Here is a 14,649-nt window from a genome sequence, read left to right as displayed (position 1 = left end):
AATGTCTACTTTTAAATTTCAGAGTTATAATGGAACTTGACAATTGAACTTTATAGAAAAAATGAACTAGCTTCTCTCGGTGATATAATTACAAGTAAAGGTTGCTTCAGCTAAAAACCCTTTATCAACATGGCAGCTGGTGAGGTTGTAATAACAGAAATATATTGGGTGACGTCTGTGCTCTGCTAGTGAAATGACTGAACCAAAACACAGCCCAGAGTGACTGGGATTCTGCCTGACCTGGAGGAGATCTTGCCCTTTCCTCCACCTTGTTGGGGAGCCCCCTTCTTGGTGGAGGGACTTCACTGTTTGTCCAGATGGGAGACATGGCAGTCGGAGGACGGTGGGCTCTGAAGACATGTCAGAACAGAGGAAAGGGGCTCAGGTGGATCAGGACTGACCACAGAAGCACAGGCATGTATTTGGATGTTGCGTGCAGTTTCCCCACTGGGTTAGAATACATAAAATGAGCCAAGGGATGGTGCTCACACCTGAAAGCATCATGAAATCACTCTCCATTCTCCAGTTCTGGGGATGTCTTTGCTTTTGCCACAGTAGAATCAGAAGGTCACACCCTGGCCCAAGTGAAAAGAAAGGGTTGAGTTTGAGATCTTTCAGGGAGAGCTGTGCAGACGTTCATGTGTTGTAACAGTCGAGCTATTTAGAAGTATTTAACCACCCTTGTATATATCTGCTCCCCTATTTGACTACACAGGGTCAGTATACCTCAGATCAGTCAAGAAACTTCAAATTTCCATGCTCCTCTGGGGGCAGGCAATCTGTGATCTCTGCTCGGAGGAGGCTGCATAGAGCACGGAGCAGACTGGTTTCTGCAAATGTTTGATGATTGGAGTGTGCTCCTTCAGGAGCAGCCTGTGATTTAGGGGATTTGATCTTTTTATTATATGTTTCTACTTGCTTCCTGTAGAAATTTTGTCACTTTTTTTGCCCTATTTTTTGTGGGATAGAGGGTACTAGGGATTGAACCCAGGGGTACTTAACCACTGAGATATATCCCCAAATTTTAATTTTTTTTTTTTTAAATTTGGGACAGGGTCTTGCTAAGTTGCTGAGGGCCTCACTAAGTTGCTGAGGTGAGGCTGTCTCTGAACTGGAAATCCTCCTTCTTCAGCCTCCCAAACCACTGGGATTACAGGTGTGCACCATCATGCCCAGCTGCCCTTTTGGGGGGATTTCTTTTTGTTTTATTTGTTCTTATTAGTTATACATGAAAGTAGAATGTATTTTCCCCACATTTTTATTGGCGCATTTTAGTTAGACTTGCACACAATATAACAGTATTATTTGGTTAATATCATTTCCCAGCACTTCCTCTTTCCCTTTCTTCCTCCCACCCCCTGATCCTCTATTCTATTGATCTCCCTTTAACTTTTTTTTAACCTTTATTATTTATTTATTTATTTATATGTGGTGCTGAGGATTGAACCCAGGGTCTCACACATGCTAGGCAAGCACTCGACTGCTGAGCCACAACTCCAGCCTCTCCCCTTAATTATTTTTTTAAATTTTAATTTGTTCTAATTAGTAATACATGACAGTAGAATGCATTTTGACACATTGTCCACAGATGGAGCACAACTTTTCATTCCTCTGGCTGTACATGGTGCAGAGTCACTCCAGTGGTGTAATCTACATGTATACAGGGTAATAATGTCTGTCTTATTCTACAGTCCTTTCCATCCCCACAGCCCCACCCCTCCTCACACTCCCCTCTACACAATCCAAAGTTTCTTCATTCTTCCCCATGCCTGCCCCACTCTGGATCAACATCCACTTATCAGAGAACACTTATCAGAGAACAGGCCTTGTTTTTCTGTGGGTCTGGCTTATTTCATTTAGCATGATATTCTCCATTCTCTGGTTCCATTCATTTACATGTAAATGCCATAATTCCATTCCTCCTTAAGGCTAAGTAATACTCTATTGTGTATATATACCACATTTTCTTTATCCCTTCATCTGTTAAAGGACATCCAGGTTGGTTCCATAGCTTAGCTATTATAAGTTGAGTTGCTATAAACATTGATGTAGCATCACTGTAGTACACTGATTTTAAGTCCTTTGATTATAAACTGAGGAGTGGGATAGCTGGGTCACATTAAGTTCCTTTCCTAGTTATTATATACATATGGAGTGTAACTTCTCATTCTTCTGGTTGTACATGATGCAGAATTACACTGATCATGGAATCATAAATGCACATAGGAAACTGATCTCCAATTCATTCTACTTTTTTTTTCCTGTTCACATTCCCCCTCCCTTCCATTCTTCTCCTCTGTCTGATCCAAAGTATTCTATTCTTCCCTACCCACCCTCTTATTGTGAGTCAGCATCTGCCATCAGAGAGCACATTTGCCTCTGGTTTTCAGGACTGGCTTATTTCCCTTAGCTGATGGTCTCCAGTTCCAGCCATTTACTGGTCACTGCATGAAGTTCTTACTCTGAAGGCTGAGTAGTACTCCATTGTGTATAGTGCCACATTTCCTTTATCCCTTTGTCTGTGAAGGGCACCTAGGTTGGTTTCACAGCTTGACTATTGTGAATTGCAGCTGCCCTATTCTTACACAAAGAAAATAAAATTTGTTGAGTGTGACTCTTACATTCAGATAAATCAAACAGTGATTTACAGTTCAGCTGATGAAATAAGAGCCAATAGACAAAATTCCAACACAGTAAGTTTCAACTCTTATCTGGCTTTTATTTGTGATTCTAAAATTAGACAAAACCACTTTCTACAAATTTAATGAGTGATCTGGCTTTAAGGACAGAGAAGGGTGGGAGAAAACAGGTGCAGATGATAAGCACCTTAAGTCCCTTTCCTTGCCAAGGTCAGGCAGGGGGAGCTCCCGGACTATGCTGACTAATGCTGGCCTGTTCAGGGCTTGTGAATGTCTTTCTCCCCCGATTACTTGGAAGATCAGATAAACAACTCAGCTTTGGCTTTTTGGCATGTAACTTCAGCATGAGCAGTTGAGTTTTGGTTTGTTCTCTGGGTTTAGGACAGGACCACCATCCAAACCAATGGCCTCTTGTAAATTTTATTTAGCACAAGTCATGTGAATGTTGACAAAAAACAATCAAATCTGAACCAACAGTCATGTACAAAAGTTTATGCCACTATTACAGTCAACCTTGTACCTTCGTGAAACAGAGATTCACTATAAATTAGCTAATGAGAGCAAGTATTGGCTAGTATGGAGGGACTGTCTCTATATGTGTGTGTGTTCCTATACATATAAATAAACACATGTGTATATATACATATGTGGGAACACTGACAGATCTCTGATCCCAACTGTGCTCATCCCAACTCTCTTCTAGCTATTTGGAAATACTTATTGCTCTGTATATTCACCACACCGTGCAATAGAGTACAAGAACTTATTCTTCCTAACTGTTCCCTGTGATCTACCTCTCCTTGACCCCCTTTCCAGTCCTCTCCAGCCTCTGGTACCCACATTCTGCTCTCAATTTCTATGAAATCACTTATTTTAGATTCCACATGAGTGAGATTATGTGGCATTTGTCTTTCTGTGCCTAACTTATTTCACATAATTTAACGTCCTCTGGGCTCATCCATGTGGCCAGAAATGACAGTTTCAATTTTTCCTATGGATGAATGTAGTCCATTGTGTAAATATATCACATGTTCTTTATTAATCCAAGTGATGGACCACTTGGGTCAATTCCGTATCTGTTATAAGTAATGCTTCAGTGAACATGAGAGAACAGATGTCTCTTCATCATCCTGATTTCCTTTCCTTTGGATATTGTTATGGTTTGGATATGAGGTACCCCCAAAAGTTCATGTGACAAGTAGCAATATTCAGAGGTGAAATTATTATCTTATGAAAGCTGTAACCTAATTGGTGGATTAATTTTTTAGATGGATTAATAATTTAAAAGGACCACTACATATCCTGGGTGGTCACTATTGACAAGTGGGGCATGGCAGAAGGAAGTCCGTCACTGGTGGCATGATATTGGGGTTTATATTTTATCCCTGCTGCCTTTCTCTCTCCCTCCTCTGCTCTCTCTTTCCTTCCTGGCTGCCATGAGCTGAGAAGGTTCCCTTTGCCATGATGTCCTGCCTCCCCTCAGGTCCAGAACAATGGAGTTGGCTGGCCATGTGCAATAGTGAGCCCAGAATAAATTCCCATCCTATTAATTGTTTGTATCAGGGATCAGAGAAATATTTCCAGTAGTGGAACAGCTGGATCATTGTAGTAGTTCTACCTTTAAATTTCTGAGGAGCCTGTGTACTGTTTTCCTTAATGATTGTGCTAATTTACATTCCCACCAGCAGTATAGAAGAGCTCTCCTTTCTGCACACCCTATCCAATATATATGCTTTGTCTGTGAGATGATAACCATTCTAAATGGAGTGGCATGCTATCCCATTCTGGCTTTGATTTGCATTTCCCCGATGATTGTGGTTTTGAGCATTTTTCATAAACCTGTTGGAATATCTATTTTTTCATAAGACCGTACGTCTTCTTTGAGAATTGTCTATTCAGATACTTTGTTCATGCCTTAAATCAGATTACTTGTGTTTTTGTTATTGCATTTTTTTAGTTTATTATGATTTTTAGATACAGATATTTTGTCAGATGTGTAAGTGGCAAATTAGGATTTCTCTGGCTCTGCAGGTTTTCTGTTCACTTTTTTCTTTGCTGAGCAGTCTTATTTTAACATGCATTGGAACTTATTTTATTTGTCGTGTCAAATACTTTCTGCAGACTTTGAAATCAGTTTCATATGGAAATAATTTAATATGAACCTCTGTAATTTTCTCTCTAAACTCTCATACTTTGCTACTTAATGACATGAGTCTTAACTCCTCCTTCATCAAACCATAGTGTTCCTTAAAATAATTCATTCAGGAATTCTAGCAGGTTCACCAACCCTCAAAGCCAAGTGTACAAGGGTTCATTTTAGATTAATTGCATGATGCAGCATATGCCAAATCTCCCCTGAGTTAGAGAGCATGAACGTCTCCTGATCCAATAAACTGTTAGGGCTCTGAAATCACCCTACTCTGCAGCCCTTTCTGCCAACAGGGATGAGGACGGCTCCCTTCTGGTATATGAGGTAAGACTCATCATCGGTAACCATCTCTGCTGGCAGCTTGGTCCTGGCCAGCACTGGGGAACATGACATAGTCGTAATAGCAAAGGGATCTCTAACACTGAACTCCTGGATTAGGTAGAATTTCCCCCAGTGCTTGAGCAGACCCAGGCTTGCTCAAGTTGAGGATTGCAGAGAAGGGGCTGCCAAACCTGAATACGAACCAGAAGAACCTCTGTGGGACTCCAATGCCCATTCAGGACCCTTGTGTCCCAATGCCTTGACTCTCTTAGTTTAAAGTCAAGTGATGGGTTGCATTTTAATGTCTCCACCACTAGCTGTAGCTGCTAAGACACACTCGATGGCTCATTCCCAAGTGCTGTACTGGTTTTGCTGGGGATGTGATTGGCTTTCAGTTGGCCTTGGCCAGTTTGGCCTCCACACCTGTGTTGCTGCACATGGGCCTTGGCTCTGAACCAGAAGCTGAAAAGCTCCTTTGAAATACAATGTCATGGGGCTGAAGGATTCAGGCCTCTTTGTTAGAGGTCCTAAACCTTGATGGGTAGAATACACGCATGGCCTGGTCTCAGCAAGAACTTCAATCACACCATAGTTGGTACTTCTCCTCTGGAGGATACATGGAAATGGGTAGAAATGGTTTGTTTAAAATGTGGAACACAGGGTACAGGGAAAGGGATGGGTTCATAAATCCCATAGTTTGAGAAGTAGTGCTTCTGTTTTCTTAAGTCTTATTTTAGCATGTGTCATAGCTCTTTTATAAATCTTGATCTATAATAAAGAATGTGCCTCCCAAATGCCTGTAGCAGTCCTACTGATGACCATCATGTCCTGACACTCCTGCAAGTTGAAATACCTCCCTTCCTGAGTGACAGGTCCTCCCTGGACTAAGGCCTCCTGCCAAGTGCTTTTCTATTACAATGAGAGGATTGCTATGCATTGCTACATGTCCAAGATCACAAACTAATACCCATTAAGTTCACCTCTAAGCTTTAAGGGTTAATGTCATAAACTCACACTGATTCTGGAATTGGAACCATAAAACATGGTTTCACCCCTTTGTCTAAAGGTGTTGTTGACCAGGAATAGAGGAGTCAGCCACAAGCCAAGCAGAAGAGCTTCCAGAGACAAGGACACGGCATGTGCCTGTAGTCTTCAAGTGGCCCCTCCACCCAAAGGCAAGACCAGGGAGGCTGCTGGAGACGGCTTAGGTGCCTGCTATTTCTTTAAATAATCATAAGGAGACCTCAAAAGAATTAAATAGAAAAATAGCATGGCCATGTGTGTATAAATATATTATACATACACACGTATATGTGTGTGTGTTTCATATCTTTGTATGTATATATAAATTTGTAAATATATATAAATGTACAAATGAAGAGTAGGCCACAGGGGATCAGCATGGCCATGTGGTCATGGGGTGCCCAGCAGGAAGCCCCTGCCCTGAGCACATGGGACTGGGGAATGAACCCATGTGTCGTGTGAAGAGGGGGAGAGATGGAAAGAGCTGAGACTGGGTGAGAGTAGATGTGAGGGTGTGGAGGAGGCGGCAGACGGGAAAGAGCCCTTCAGACCCCCGCATGTGGTTTAGAGGAGAAGAGCGAAGCAAAGACACAGAGCGGGTGGTGCCAGGAGACGAAGTGGAGGAAGCTCATAAAGGACAACCATGTCGAATGCCTGGAAGGGTGTAAGAGCCCCCAGAGAGTGGCCCTGGCTCTGGCACTGTGGAGGTCACTGCAGACCCTGGTGAATTCTTAATTGGAGAAATCAGAGGAGCAATTTGAAGATCAAATGGGAAGTGAGGACGAGAAGGGGTGATGTGGGGTTGGCTAATCAGAGAGGGAGGCTGTGAAGAGGCAGGAGAGAGAAACAGGCAGGAGGGTTTCTCTTTTTGTGTCTGTCTTACTTTGTTTGAGAAGGCTGGCCTCTAACACGTGTACATGGAAATAATGCCACCAAAGGTGGAAGACAGTGACGAGGAGGAAGGTAACAGAAATCAAGTCAAGTTCACGAGGGATGTGTTCACAGCTTCCCTGGTGGGACTGCCTCCTCTTGGAAAAAATGACATTTATTTGTTGTGACATGAAGGATGAGGAAGAGGAAAGTGGGTGAAGATATGGGCAGGTTTGTGGGCTGGAGGGTACGACAGCGAGATAGCTCCTGCTTATTTTGTGAAGTGTGAAGTGAGATCACATCAGGGAGGAGAGAACGCAGAAGGCTGAACGAGCCCATCGCCTTGGGGTGAGGAAACCAGGTTGCACAAATCCACGTTATTTGGTGGGCACTGGTGTCTGCAATTTCTGGGTTAAAAAGTGCCATCGTAGTTCTCCAGCAAAACTGCTTCATAATAAAGGTGCTACAAGGAATATGGATGAATTTATCCAGGCATGATTATTGCTGGCAAAAGATTAGGCAGGAATAGTGAGAAGAGAGTCGATTGCCTTTCAGGGATTTTAATGGAGACTTCGGAAGGTAAGGTAGGGAGGGCCAGAGGGTTGGTGAGGGAGTGAGAATCAACGGACTAAAAATGTGTCAGGTTTAGGATATTTTGCAGTGAAGGATGGATAGCCAAGTGATTTGGAAGGGTGGGGACCTATGGAACATGAGTGAGACATGGCACAGATCTGATGAGAGGCCTGGGAAGGGGGGGACAACAGGGGATTGGGGGAAGCAAGTGAAGATTTAGAGGTGGTGGAGCCTCAAGGCTGAGGTACAGATGGTGCATGTGGGCACTGAGACCAAGTTGGCACAGGACTTAAGGGGAGAGGAGGCCAGCAAGCCAGAACCCACAACCTCAGGGAAGGAGGCAGAGTAGCCAGAAAGCAGGAGGAGAGGGTGGTGTGGGCTAAGTGTCCTGGTCTGGCAACAGCAGGGATGATGAGAGTGGAGGTCCAGTGTTGGACACTGCTGCTGGGGACAGCAAGGGGAGCAAGGAGGACCCTGTCCCCTGGCTGTGATAGTATGATGCCTTCAGGAGGCAGCCAGGTTTCAGAGTTAACAACCAGGAGCTGAAAAACCACTCCAAACAGTGGCCGCAAACACCAACAAGTGTAGAACCCAGGAAAAAGTCTGCAAGGGAAGAAGTGTTAGGAGACAGTCACATTGGGGAGTGAATGAATTGTGTACAACAGGAACAGTAGGTGTCAATAAGTAGTCCAGGAGCTGATCAGGGAACTCAAGGTGGACTGGGAGGTGGGACATGATGTGAGTATTTCTCAGGAAGCAGCGCTGAGCAGGTAAAAATGCTCTTTGCAAAAGAATCAACCTGTGCCCCATAAACACCTGCACTGTCCAACAGCACAGAGCTCCTGGCTTGCTGCCCCCCAAACTGCACTAGCACAGGGCAGAGCGTGGGCCAAGAAGCACCACAACAAGGAACTGCTTAGAAGTACGGGTCCCTGCTCCAGCTGAAAACTGTTGAAGCCCATTGTTCTAGAATTTAATAATTTGAGGTTTTAGGTATCATTAAAAAGTTAGTGAAAACACATACACACACACACACACACACACACATACACACACTCACACAAGGCTGCAGTCAATAATTTGGGGGCAGCTGCTGATGAGTGGAAACCACCCTGGAGCCTGGAGTAGACACGACCCTGGAACTGCCTCTGGGTGTCCACAGGTAGTGAAGTCCAGGGTCCTAGTCACGGTGAGATTGCCTGGCCTGGACCAGCCCTTACCTCCACCTGAACCCAAACCTACGTCTTTTATTTTGAATGGCAGGTTCTTCTCTAGAGAGCACTGATAAACTTTGCATGTACTAGACACTTGATCTCGACAGTTGATCTATGTAAGCAGACTTATATGGCCATTTGAAAAATAATATTCACTCAAGTCTGTTGTTATCATAGGACCATATCTTTCTCCATGGACTTACAAGTATGGAAATCTATGAAAAGTTAAATAGTATTTCCATTTGGAAAAAAAAATACTTCTTTTAATTTAAAATGTAGAACAACCAGTACACACATAGAACTAATAACCTCAATATTCCCCATTATAATGGTTCAGTGAAATATCTTTAAGAAAAGAGATACATGGATGAAATATTAAGAAATAATTTTGATGACTATAGAACTGACTCTTGTCTTCACCCACAGTTTTTAACCCGAACCAGTTAGGTTGGCTCTTCTCTGTGTCAACTAAGGAGGTTGACTTGGAGCAGTCCCAGTTTTTTAAAGAATTTTAAATGCCATGTTAATTTCTTTATTTTTGATGGACATGTATTCATTGTAGACCTCAGTGGGGTCTGCGTGGAAGTTCTACACATGCATATGGTGTGCACTGATCAGACCCAACCTCCCTTTATACCCCCAAACACTTCCCAACCCCTGTTTTTCACTATTCTATATTCAGGTCGACCCTTTTTAGCTGCCAGATGTGGTAGTGAACGCAGCGCACTTATCATCTGTCTCTGGCTTATTTCATTTAATAGCCAACTCCGTTTTGCTGCAGATGACAGTATTTCACTTTTTTCCATGGGGGGATAATATTCTGCTGCATATGTTTTATTTTTCTTCTTAAAAATTCATGGTCATCTTCTCCTCCAGGACCTGATATCTTGGTGGCCTCCCAGGCTTACCAATCTCTCATGGTTGGGACCATCCTGAGCACAACTCCAGGATGTGCTAAGTCGGCTTCTCCAGGCCAGTGAACCAGCCTTTATCTAACTGCCTAGACTCATGGTGCAGTGCGTGGAAGCCAGTCTACTTACAATTTGCAGAATTCTGGGGAATGAACAGATGTGAGGATGTGTCTTACCCGTGAGTGATTTGTCACCACATGGTGAGTGTTCAGGGGCTCCTGGGATCATAAACTTGAATTGTTTCATTGTTTTGATTTTTAGGCAGACAAAAATCTCCCAACACTAAAACGTTACAAGGATTCTTTCTCTTGGGATATATAAATTCTCTGAAGAAAATTCATAGAGGTTGAAAATAGAATTCTCCTCATTGGCTTTCACAGGCATGCAATGAAACTTCAGAAACAGGAAGAAGAAAAATAAATCTATTGGCAATAAGAGGAGCTAACTTGAAGATGATGCTTTCCTCCCGCCAGGAATCCTCAGTGCAGTGTCCCTCCCCTGGCCTGGGTCCCCTGTGAGGGAAGCATTTTCCAGACAGTAACATAAATCAACCTTCCAAAATGGGCTATCCCTTTAGCATGAAGAATAGGGACCACCCAAGACCAAACATGTCCAATTATCAGCACAGCATGCTCTCGTCTCCCAGAGGAGAAAATAACTAAATTGTTTCCCCGCCCCACTACCCTTGATGGATTTAAGCAACCACCCACTCTAAATTAAATCCTGTGGCAACACAGCAGATATTGCTTTGAGCGTAGTGGAAGGAATAAACAGAATAGCTATGAAACCTCCAGTTAGGAAAGTTTAAGAGGATAAAATATGTTTTTTAAAAATCCCCAAATAATTGGAAAACCAGGAGCCCAGCCTAAGGGGTGAAAATTGTGACTTAGTGATCTTTAGAGATCATAAACCATCTTTGTAAAACAATATTCTGCAAACTGGGACAGGTCTTTGGACCTATATAGACTAAAAGCATTTATTAAATCTGCTTTTTGCTTTCTTTCAGTGGCATTTAGAGCAGACTATGATCACCATTGATTTTCTTTTTTGTTTTCCATTTCAATTCATCTTAATATCAATCCTGACAAATAGTCATTAATAATTACTCTTTCAAATTTGTTCATAAAGAATCTTATCAAGTATTATTAGCTTTAGCAGCATCAGATGGCATTTGATATTTTTTTAAAAGGGCATTTTCCCAATCTCTTCTAAATCCAAATTAATGAAAAAAACTTCACTTCTGTAGACCCAAAGTCCTATTGACAGGCACTGCACTCTCCTGCGGTGTTACCTGGGGATCCCAGAGTCCCAGACAAACCACGGAAGGCCACGGTTGTTATCTCTGTAGGAGTTTCTGCATACGTGTTCTTTCCAGAGGTGCCCTGCAGGATTCAGCTCCTTTGTGAACCCGATGAGAAGACTAACTTCAGAACTGATTTAGGAGTAGACTGCATGTTTCCCCCATGAGATTCTAAATTCATCCAGAGAATCTCACCATCCTGTTTATCCACAAGGCAATAATTTAAATAATAATTATTCTTAGTATATAAAATCATACTTTTGGGGAGGGCCAATCCAGCAAAATTTAAATGGATGTCACTGTAGATCTCTAATAGCATTAGTCTATAAAACAGCTTATAAAATGCTTTTGACACCTGTGAATTAAGTAAACATGAGTCCTGGTAAAGTCAGATTGTCACTCTGATCCATTGGCATATTTTATCAGTACCAGGAGAAGCTGCCATTAGGTCTCCACCCGACATTCTGAAACAAAGGCATATGCCCTACTCATATGTTCAAAGAAGAACAACATTTTTCCTGGTTGTGGATCCTCAGTTTCTCAAGAAATGAGACTTGAATTAGTTTTTGAAGAATGGGTAAATTGGAGTAGATGGAAGTGAATGAGGGGGGCAAGGAGAAGGGGGAGCTTCAGTTATGTCTGAAAATAATACATGTCACATCCAAAGTGCATCAGGGAGTACAGGTTGAGAAATTGAGTTCTAAGATAAACATGGGTCTGGGAGGCATACTGTAGGTTTTCTTGAGTGGGCATTGAAAGGAATCATTTTGACTTTTTCACCAGGGAAATATCATGAAAAGAAAAAATAGACATATTACTGTTAGGTACACTGACACTTTGAAAGAAGTCATTGGTGCTTTCGTGCTTGAATGGATTTACATATATATATATATGTAAGTATATAAATATATATGTCTATATATATATACATACATATATTATATAATATATATATATATATATATATATATATATATATATATATATATATGAAAACAAATTTACTTCTATCACTAGTTATGAGAACTTTAAGTTGCATGAATACAGGTCTTTTTCATTAAAAAAAGCATTAAGAGGTGGTTTCTAGAAAATAAAATAAAGAGGAAATACTATGCTTTGGTCCTTCTTGTGCCCATTTTTTCTCCCCTCCTTCCTACTCCACCCTCTCTAACAAACTCTCCACTGAAAGGTGAGGTTGATCTCCAGCTGGGATTCTATTAAAAATAAGATCTCAGAGGGAGATGAAATACCCATCTACACCAAAATTTACTAAAAACTTCTGGTTTCCACCCACACAGTAGCAAAGCAATCCGTACTCTGGCTTTTTGTGAGTTACAGGGCTGAACAGTGAAGGGTTCTGGGCCTCAGGAAGCAGGGGACACTTTGCCAGGAGGAAGCGCATCCTCCTCAGGGGCTCTGGAATCACAGTGGAAGTAGCTCCTGGCATGGGGCCAGCCAGGCGAAGTGCTGCTCGTAGACACACCAGCCACCACTTCTCAGCCACCAACACCACCTCTGAAATCCCCCATGGACTAAAGCAGGAAGTGGGCTCCATGGATCTCCTTTGGCAGGGTTGCAGGTGGCCACCAGAGGTTCTCCACACCCCAAGTCCAATACTGGCTGCAGGAGGGGGACTCTTGACAGCCCCTCTTACCAGGTAACAGCCCGTCTGAATTTCTGCAGAATGTATCACTGAAGCTATTTGAAAAAATAATCTAAGTATGTGAAGGACTTAAATTCGTGAATTTGTAAGTTTTAATCTCCTAAACATTGATCTGTAAGATTTTTATTTTCATCAAGCAGAAAAGCTCCAGGTTTTATGTAAACTAGATGCTACTCCCAGGAGAATCATGATATTTGTTTAGCTCTGTGTTAAATTCCCAATTTGAGAAAAGCTACAGTCAATCTTAATGAATCCATATTTTTTTTGGCACATGTCTTGGAGCTCACTGGGGGATGTTGGAAACACTCCAGGTTCACACATTATTCCCTCGGCCCTCCTCTCCCTCTCTGCTTCTCTTTCTCTTCTTAGTCTGAGATATGGTTTGTGTTATAAGGAGATAATTATAATATAGATATGTAAGATTATATAATATGCCAGCATAATAGATTAATTTATTTTGTGATATTTGAAGTTATGATGATAGCCATCCAAATACTTAGGGAACCAGGACCTGTTCAGAGTGGTGACCACCAGGCCGTGTGGCCAGGGACCTTGAGGAGAAGGGGATCCAGGTGGTCAAACCCACACCCTGGTTCTTTTCAACTTGGAGTCTGTTATACGGTTTGAATTTTAGCATATTAAGCATGTTCTGTAATGGCAGGTTGTGCTTTACAAGGGTGCAGATTCTTCTTGGCATATTTTTGCATATTTTGTCATTTTTGAATGCCCCTGAACCATGTCAGAGTCAGTTCTAATTGAGTAAGTTTTTCTCTTTTAATTTAATTGCCTGAAAATTTATGATAACTGAAGTCAGACAATTGTGTAGGTTTTAACATTACTATCCAAGTTTTGTGATTTCTGAGTTCAACAACTCCTCTGTCTATTTGCATTGATTACTCGGGAAATGGTGGTGACAGCCTTATCTTTTTGGTTTTTATTTTTAACGACATAACACTTGATCAAAGTAATATGTAGGTTTTGAAGAACCACTTAATGCTTGCTCTAGATATTTTATTCAAGAACAGAACTGTTTTATTTTTCTCTCAGAAGTATTGGTGGACTCTAAGCCTGAGGATGTGATCGCCGAGTGCTCAGTGCCTGGTATTTACCATTTATTTACAAACTCTTGAGACTACCAAACGCAGTGATGAGGCAGTGATCAAGCCTGACCAGTTTTGCTGCCTGTCAGGGTCTGTTTTGCAAAGGATTTTTCTTTCCTTTATCCTTCGGAAACCTGGACAGCATCGGCATTGTTCTACCCAAACCACCTTCCTTTCTTTAAATATTTTTTGCAGGTTATACCCACTGCAATAGCTTATTTACAGAAATAAAGATAATTCAATTTTTTTCTCACCTGGACCATCTGTCTTATAAGATGATGCACTGAATGGATCTTCCATTGAATGGCTCAAAAACAGCAGAAGGAACTTAGGTGAGGAGAGGAAAATGGTTTATAGTCTGCTGGCAGAAATCATGGTTTATGATAGGATGTGGCTGAATTTAGAAGAGAAAGACTATTTTATTTACTTTGTGCTTTCAAGATCCATGGGAAGTGGAAGCAAATGCAGTGTAGGTGAAGAGAGGCCATTTGAACCTGGAGGGTCTCTGCTGGCCACATGCAATACTGGGTGTGCTGTTCCGGGTGTCCGTGGGTCATTCCTTCTCTCCCCAAATACATTTTAAGTTAATTAAATTATGCTTCTTGGGTATCAGTCTGGGCAGAATGGACCTCCTTTATTTCTTGGGACACAAGCATCTACTGCTTTACCCCAAGACAGCCATACCAGGGTCACCATCTCTGTCACAGCCTCCACCAAGGGCCTTGACAGTTTGGGACATTGGCCTCCCAGGTGCCATTCCCTATCCAAGCCTTTCTGTTCTCTTGCTCCACAAAAAACGATTGTCTGTGATGCTCCTCAAAGGAAGGTGGCCAAAGCAATATCAAGACAGCCAACACCGCGGCCTTGAGGTTGGAAGCCCATTAGT

This window comes from Marmota marmota, unplaced genomic scaffold (genome assembly GCF_001458135.2).
Source record: "Marmota marmota marmota unplaced genomic scaffold, marMar, whole genome shotgun sequence".
Lineage (NCBI taxonomy): Eukaryota > Metazoa > Chordata > Mammalia > Rodentia > Sciuridae > Marmota > Marmota marmota.
Note: the sequence above shows the minus strand (reverse complement) of the source record.